The sequence below is a fragment of the Neophocaena asiaeorientalis genome, unplaced genomic scaffold, assembly GCF_003031525.2.
Source record: "Neophocaena asiaeorientalis asiaeorientalis breed wild unplaced genomic scaffold, Neophocaena_asiaeorientalis_V1.1 scaffold67, whole genome shotgun sequence".
Classification (NCBI taxonomy): domain Eukaryota; kingdom Metazoa; phylum Chordata; class Mammalia; order Artiodactyla; family Phocoenidae; genus Neophocaena; species Neophocaena asiaeorientalis.
This window is the reverse complement of record NW_020173731.1, coordinates 2,915,191-2,923,498: the sequence shown is the minus strand read 5'-3', so window position 1 is coordinate 2,923,498 and position 8,308 is coordinate 2,915,191. Positions and strand designations below refer to the sequence as shown.

General features: G+C 43.7%; 1 pseudogene; it reads right to left on the bottom strand.

Annotated features, from left to right (window-relative positions):
- Positions 1-2,959: 2,959 nt before the first annotated feature.
- On the bottom strand, positions 2,960-3,898 carry LOC112403434 (solute carrier family 52, riboflavin transporter, member 2 pseudogene; annotated as a pseudogene).
- Between the last annotated feature and the right edge of the window lie 4,410 nt (positions 3,899-8,308).

Below are 8,308 nucleotides of genomic sequence, written 5' to 3'. Positions count from 1 at the left end.
GCCAGAATGATCTCTTTGTCTCCTGGAGGGCACGGCCTTGCCTTTGCTAAAGCAAGCAACAAATTCAAGTCGAAAAAGAACTTGAGGGGAAAAGCTTTCTTTACACTTGTATGGAAGTTGATGTGGAAATGAGAGGTGTAATACAATATGAAGAGTAAAAAAATACTTGGGAAAAAGGCTGTCTTATTTCTCAATCTTTTCCAAGTTTTTAGATTTTTCAGATACACCTTGAATTTTTACTTGTAAAACTAAGATACATATGACAACACTTAAATCTTAAGGCCCAGGTTACCTTTCTTTTACAGCTCTGCTATGATTCTGAGGGGAAGTGTTTGGGGTCAGGGTGCTCGTTGGGGGAGAAGGTTTAACATTAATGTTTTATTAATGTTAAATGGAACTAAGATACATCTACACAATAGAAATGGTATTTTTGGAAAAAATGACATGGAAAGTGCTCATGATGTAATGAAAACTAAAACATCAGAGGACATTACATTACAGACTGAGACCACAGACTAGAAAAAAAAGACTGGAAAGAAAAAATAAAATACTACCAGTGTTATCTCACGGTGGGGATGTTTACTGTGATTTTAATTTTTTCTTAGCACTTTCTTGTGTTTCTAAACTTTCTGTGGGGATCATGTATTAATAGTGACTTTAATAGTCAGAAAAAGGATGCATTAGGAAAAGTAAAGTTGTCAAGTCTTTGGGCTTGAAACACTAGATTTCCATTATGTTCAGATCTAGTTAAAATTTGACCTCACAAATTTTGTTTATCTCACTGCTTTGTTATTCCTTTATCCCATTAATGAATTCTGTGTATTCATAGAGTATTACCCAAGAGGAGATGGAAACTGATAAGACATTTTAAGTAACAACCCCAAAGAGAGGAAAGCAAAGAAAAGGAAGAACAAATAGTAAAATCAGAGGAATAACCAGGGCAAAGATTCAGGATTCTTGCTTTCCATTTCAGCATAAATCACCAATTAGATTCTCTTGAAATTCTAATTTATTCTTTCCTCACTTTCCTCTTCCTTTTCCTAATCTTCTCTTCTTCCTTCTCATATACTTCCCTTTTCTTCTCTTTCAAACCTCTGCTTTTTTGGATCATGGTAATAATTATAGCTACCTATTATGTGCACTGCAATGTAAGTTTTTAAGGGCAGGACCCGGGTTCAAATCTAAGCCGTCCTGACTCCCTAACTCCATATCACGTTGCCTCCTATTGAAATCCAAAGGAAGAAACTAATGTTTGATTTTTTCCTGTTTAAGTGCAAATTGCAAAAATGCTTGTGATGTTTCCATGTCGTTTTGATTTGCATTCAAACAAAAGAAAACCAAACCCAAAGTAATCATATCTTCCAGGTTTTCCAATGTCAAATGGCATTGCAATATGTGAAACAAAGATTCAGAAATAATCTTCACAATCAGAATACAAATACAAGCTAGAGAAGCCAAATGCATCAGCTGTTGAAAACAAAGGACTGACCATAAGCCACAGAACATTTACATTCATGTTTCCAAATAGCTCTCATTCATTATACACTTAGATATAATTCTCATCTTCAGCTGAATTTAAAATAGGAGAAATTTCCCACTTGTTAGGCTAGCAGTGTTGAATCAAAAAGCAATTTATATTTTGTTTAAAAGATAAAGGTGCTTTAAGGCTTCCCTGTATAAATGTGGCAGAGATTCAGCATCAACAAATCCTCCCCACTATCTTGACAATGTTGGTTTCTTCAGTAAATTGCAAACAAATTAGCAACTTTTCTTGTTATGTTAATATTTTGGCAATGATGACTGTCATTCACTGTGGATCTAATCTTTTGAAAGTCTTTCCATCAAGATTTCTGGAGAAAATAAATTGTGTTAGTTATTACAAAGCTTAATTAGAGCTCAACTAATTGGCAATTCACATCTAAAGCTTGATTACATATGCCATCTACTATTTTTGTCTAATAAGTGCTCTTTAAAAATAAGTTATGAACGTCAAATTCACATAACATAAAAAGAATCATTTTAAAGTGAACAATTTGGTGGCATTTAGCACAATCACAATGTTGTGAAACCACCACCTCTATCTAGTTCCAAAACATTCCCATCACTCCAGAGTAAAACCCCTATCCATTAAACAGTTTCTCCCCATTCCTTCCTCTCCCCAGCCTCTGCCAACCACCATTGTGTTCTCTCTGGATTTAATTCTTCTGGATATTTCATATAAATGGAATCATACAATATGTGACCCTCTGTGTCTGATTTCTTTCACTCAGTGTTACGTATTCAAGGTTCATCCACACTATAGCATGTATCATATTTCATTCCTTTTTGTTTTCAGCTTTACTGAGGTATAATGGACAAATAAAATTGTAATATATTTAAAGGGTACAATGTGATGATTTCATATCCATATACATCGTGAAAGAATTCCCACAATCAAGTTAACATGTCCATCACCTCCATCACGTTATATATTTATCTTTTTTGTGTGTGCTTGTGAGAACACTTAAGATCTACTCTCTTAGCAAATTTCAAAATATACAGTACAGTCTAATCAACTATAGTCACCATGCTATACATTAGACCCACAGAACTTATTCACTTTATAACAAAGTTTGTACTCTTCACCCATCTCTTCTCATTTCCCTCACTGCCCCCCACCCCAACACCTGGCAACCATCATTCTACTCTGCTTCTTTTTTGAGTTTTTCTTTTTTTTGAATAAAAATGCTTTATTGTACAAATCCCACACAGATCCCAGGCCCGGGGCCAAGTCCACATCCCCAGCTTGGCTTTGGCTTCGAGCCTGCTCTGTGGTCCCCAGATTCTCCTGTGGAGAGCACAGGCGTCCTACAGCATGCTGTGTGTGGGGTGGGCCTCTATGGGCCGTGGGCACTCAGGCACTGTGGCCACCCCAATCTGAAGACAGGTGGGGTGGAGCAAAGTCCCCACCTGCCCAGGTTTAGAAGGCACATTGGGCCACATGGTTCTTCCTGCTGGGGAACGCGTGGTAGATGGTGAGAGGGAATATGACAACAGCGCTGAAAAGGGAGCCCACCTGGATGGCCAAGCCTGCCGCCAGCAGTGACAGCTCCCCACTTCCCCATCCCCCCCGTGCAGCAGGGAGCTGGCAGCCACCTTCACGTATGAGAACATGCCCAGACACAGAATCTACACCACCACCACAAGGACCACCCCTGCAGAGGTGCCCACCAGGGGTGGGCAGGGGCTCAGGATTGCCAGCACCATCAGGCAGGCCCCAAAGAGCATGCCCAGCAGAGAGAGACTGCCCAGCCCTGCCAGGGACCTGTATAGAACGCCCATGGTCAGGAAGCAGGTGAGGCGGCACTGCCCAGCACCACGGCCAAGTGGTAGGCCAGGTGTCTGTAGGGCGGGCAGAACCAGCTCTGCACAACAAGCAACCCATCCTTGGTCAGAGCGTTGGTGGTGGCCAGCAGGCCCAGCAGACAGGCACCACCGATGGGCTGCAGGGTCTGGGCTGGGGGTGATGCCTGCCAACTGGCCGGGTAGCTCCTGCCGCGCCAGGCCTCTTCCTCCGTTCCTGGGGCTCCCATTCGCAGGCCAGGCCCTGGGCCCCTTGTGGGTACAGCTGGCGGTGACAGCAACAGCAGCAGGAGACCCTAGAAGGCGGCAGCAGGATGGGGGCCCCCTCGCCCTTGCCTGGGGCCGACTGCTGCCACAGAGTCACCACCAGCAGCAGACCCAGGGTGTCCAGCGCCCCAAGCACAGAGAGGTAGGAGGGGAGACTCCAACCCTCGGGGAGGTCTTTTACCACCCCCAGGCAGCCACCCGGATCCTGTGACGGCAGCCCATGAGCCATGCCAAAGAGGGCTGCCAGCAGGTGGGTCAGCACCGGAAGGCCCAGCGGGGGTGCCGCCATTCAGCCCAAGGCTGGGACATCCAGGACAGGGCCAAGGTCACAGCCAGCTCCTCTGTCTTCACCTAGGGCCAAAGAAGATGCTTCAGGCTCTGCTGGGGACAGAAGACCCCGTCAAGCAACACCACATGGCAAGGCCGTCAGGCAGGGGGTCAGGAAGGCGCCACAGCCCCAGGGGAGGATGATGAAAGAGGGAGGTGGCCTTCGGGTCCGACCTCCCGACACCACCACCACACTCACCCTCACATCACGGAACAAAGACTCCGGGACAGGATCTGCCCTCAAGCGCCACGCAGAGCTCCGCGGCTTCTGTGAGACGCGTGACCCCCGGGCCGAGTGGGGCCTGGGGGCGTTGCCGCGGCGGGCACCGCCCCTCGCTGCGTCAGGCAGCAGCGCAGAGAGGTCCAGGGCACGCACCCATCCGCCCGCCCGGGTCCACGCTCCCTGTCAGGCCCCTGCGCTCTCTGACCCGGCGGCAGGCCTGCCCGCCGAGCTTCGAGGGCGCCGCCTCTCGCCCAGGGTCGCGGCTCCGTCCCAGAACCAGTGGGGGCGGAAAGCGCAGCCAAGCAGGTGAGAGGACTCCAACTTGCCGTCCTGGACTCAGGGAAGCCCTGGGCCGGCGCGCCCCCGGCATGGTCCAGCGCCCATGTGAGTTTGAGATATATATATATTTTTTTGTTTGTTTTTTTAAAAGATTCCACTTTTGAGTGATGTCATGGCTTGTCAAAGATTAATTGAGCAGGTATATGTGGGTTTATTTCTGGGGTCTCGTATTCTACTGTTCTGTTCCATCCATCTGTGTATCTGGTTTTATGCTAATTTCACACTGTTTTGATTACTAGAGCTTTTGTATTTTTTTTGGCGGTACGGGGGCCTCTCACTGCTGTGGCCTCTCCCGTTGCGGAGCACAGGCTCCGGACGCGCAGGCCCAGCGGCCATGGCCCACGGGCCCAGCCGCTCCGCGGCATGCAGGATCCTCCCAGACCGGGGCACAAACCCGCGTCCCTTGCATCGGCAGGCGGACTCTCAACCACTGCGCCACCAGGGAGGCCCGATTGCTAAGGCTTTGAAACATGGTTTGAAATCAGGCCCTGTGATGCCTCCAGCATTGTTCTTTTTCAAGATGGTTTTGTCCATTCAGGGTATTTTGTGGTTCCATACCAATTTTAGAATTGTTTTTTCTATTTCTGTGAAAAAAGCTATTGGAATTTTGTTAAGGATTGAATTGAATCTGTAGATCACTTTGAGTAGTATGGACATTTTAACAGCATTAATTCTTCCTATCCATGAGCACTAAATATCTCTCCATTTATTTGTGTCTTGTTAAATTTCTTTCATCAGTGTTTTCTGGTTTTCAGTGTACAGATCTTTCGCTTCCTTGGTTAAATTTATTCCCAAGTATTTTATTTTATTTTTGATGCTATTGTAAATAAGATTGTTTTCTGAATTTCCTTCCTATAGTTTGTTGTTAATATATAAAAAAATGCGACTGATTTTTGTATATTGATTTTCTATCCTACCACTTCACTGAATTTATTAGTTTCAAACAGTTTTTTTTTTTTTGGTGGAGACTTTATGGTTTTCCATATATGATATTCCATCTGCAAACAGGAACAATTTCACTTCTTCCTGTTTGCTTTGGATGCCTTTTAATTCTTTTTCTTGCCTAATTGCTCTTTTGGGCTGCTTGGACGATCCCAGGCAGCACCTAGATGCTAGCTAACCAGGTGCCAGAACTTCAGACAGCAGCTAGTGACATATGCAGTCAAATTTCTCCCAGAAAAAACTGGGAGGTGGGCGATTTTGTCTGCTTCCTCTGTGTTGAGCCTGGGGAGATAGCCATGGGGAGTGCCAGCACACCCATTTAAGAACTGCTCTGTGTGCTATAGATCTGGGGACTATAGCAAGCTCCATTGGCTCTCAGAGGTAAATGATTTGCGGGCCCTTGGGTGGCGGCCTTAAAAGTTGGAGTGCTATATGAGTAGTCCAAACGCTTCAATTCTTAGGAAGAAGCTGGAATCACTCCTGATTGTAAGGGGCTGTGCTGGAGGTGGGGTTTATGGTGAAAGTGTGTTTTAGCCTGTCCCACCTGCTTTGATGTGGATACTTTTTCAGTCACCTGAAGTGTAGGGGTTACTCAACGAGTTTATGGATTTCTCTCAGAGGAAACTGCTCTGAGTGTAGCTACTCATTTGGTCCGTGTCAGGAGGGAAATGTCCTATGTCTCCATCTTGGTGATATCATTCCAGAATTATCCCTTCATTCCTTTTTATGACTAAATAATATTTTATTGCATGGTTCTACCAAGTTTTGTTTATTTATTCATTCATTGATGGACATTTGGGCTGATTCCACCTTTTGGCTATTGTGAATAGTGCTGCTCTAATAAGTGTTTTTAAAAATCGTTCTTATCAAAGCTGTGTAGGCACATAGTTTTCAGAGTCAAATAGTTTCACAAGGCCTCTTATGAAAAGTAGCAGTTCCCTGAACAATCTTCCTTTACTGCTGAGTTTCTTTGCTCCCTAAAGGTTGGTGGGAATAGGAACTACTCAGAGCCATGTGTGATGTTTGGAAATTGTTCTGCTCCTTTTTCTTAGTTCTTTCCTTGGCCTTTCACACATGTGCCAACCAGTGCTCTGCCTGCAAGGCCTCCAGGGCTCAGGTGCTCTCTCTCCACGTGGTGCCTCCTCTCCTGTTCTTGGCCCTGCAAATTCTAATCATCTAGGCCTCCCTCAACTCAGTCTCTGTCTCCTCAACTTTGGGCTCTGTTTAGTGTCCCCCAGCCCCCCAGCCCCTTCCTTGCAGCCTGGAAATTGCCTGAGTCTGGTCCACCTGTATGGCTTGTAGATACTGTGAGAGGTGATGAAGGTACATGCTCTTAAGTATTAAAACCTTTCTGTATCATCTGAGATGTCAAATTATCATTTGGGAATAAAACATAGAATTTATGTCCTCCTAAGAGTATATTAAATGTCAATCTTAAGTGGAACAGTTAAGGAAGCACCTGTTAGCATTATAAAACCTTTTAAATTGTCTTACCCTCTCCTTGTGTATGTGCAAGAATTATTATAAGATAAAATAGAAAGGTACATCACAAATGATTTTGCAAGAACTAGATATAGTTAACACTTTAGCCAATGCTTTTCCTAATGAAATCTGTACATTCTAACTAACTATCGAATTAATCCATTGCTAATTGAGTTACCCTGAGACTGTTTTGCTTGAAGGAGAGTTATGAACTGCTAGGGAGACACAATTTTTGCATATCAATTTGTAGCAACTCAGCTGTTATTGACCTTTGACTAGTTCTGGTCCCTGAATTAAACATAAAGATAACTTGTGACTCATCTGGATTTTAAATTTTGGATGCTTCTAGCAGCAAATTTTAAAATAAACATTGCATTTTAATATGCTTATTTTTCTGAAGTGGGTGAATCAAACATTTCAGATTTTAGAACCCATAATTCATTTCTCTATGTTTTTCAAACAGAAAAATGAGCAGAGGAAAAAAACCCGTTTTTATTATTTTAGCTTTCTGTATTATCTGACATTATGTTCAGTGAGATCATTTTGAAAAGGTTAAGTGACTTGGAAATTTACAAGATGTTCTTAGTTTCATGTCCTATTCAGTTCTTCTCCCAGGAGAGAATGTGGATGACACTGCCCATGTTAGCCATCAGTATTTCTAACCTGTGGAACCATTTAAGTAAAGCTGTACTGAAGAAAAGGGGAAAGAGTAATAAAGGTAAATAATATGTATCTAGAGTTATGGCAAACACAGAAAAAAATATGATGTGATTCCTGTATATATGGTGTTTTTAGTAAGATATTGTAAATCAGAGCGACATAAACATTAGAGAACAATACAAAATAATATATAATTAAGAGCTCAAGCATGTGGTGCAAATTGTAAACACTAGAAAGATTCAGAGAAAGGAGACATTGGTGTGGGTTTAGAGGAACTGAGACAGACAGTAGAACGTTCTGGGAGTTTATCATTGAAGAGAAGTTAGAATTCGTTCAGAAACCAGGAAGAAGGAGGGGATGCTCTTTAGTTGGAGCAGCACCCAGGAAAGATGAGGAGGGGACAAAGAGATTCTTGCCCAATGGGAACCTGCTGGATGAAAATCTGATAGGAGAAGATCCATAATATGGGAAGCAAGTTGAAGAAAATGCTTTCATGATGATGGAACCATTAACCCCCCCAAATAGCTGTTTGTTTTGGCAACAATTTTTTCCTAACTGCAAATTTTATAAAATATATCTGAGGTGGGGGGTGAGAACAATTAATGCAACAGTGCTGGTGGGCTGCATCCTGGCTCAGGCCCTCACTGGCTGTGTGATCTTGGGAAAGTTCCTTAATTTGTTGAGCTTCAGAAGTCCCCGCAGCCTGCCCTCTTTCTGCTTATCTTG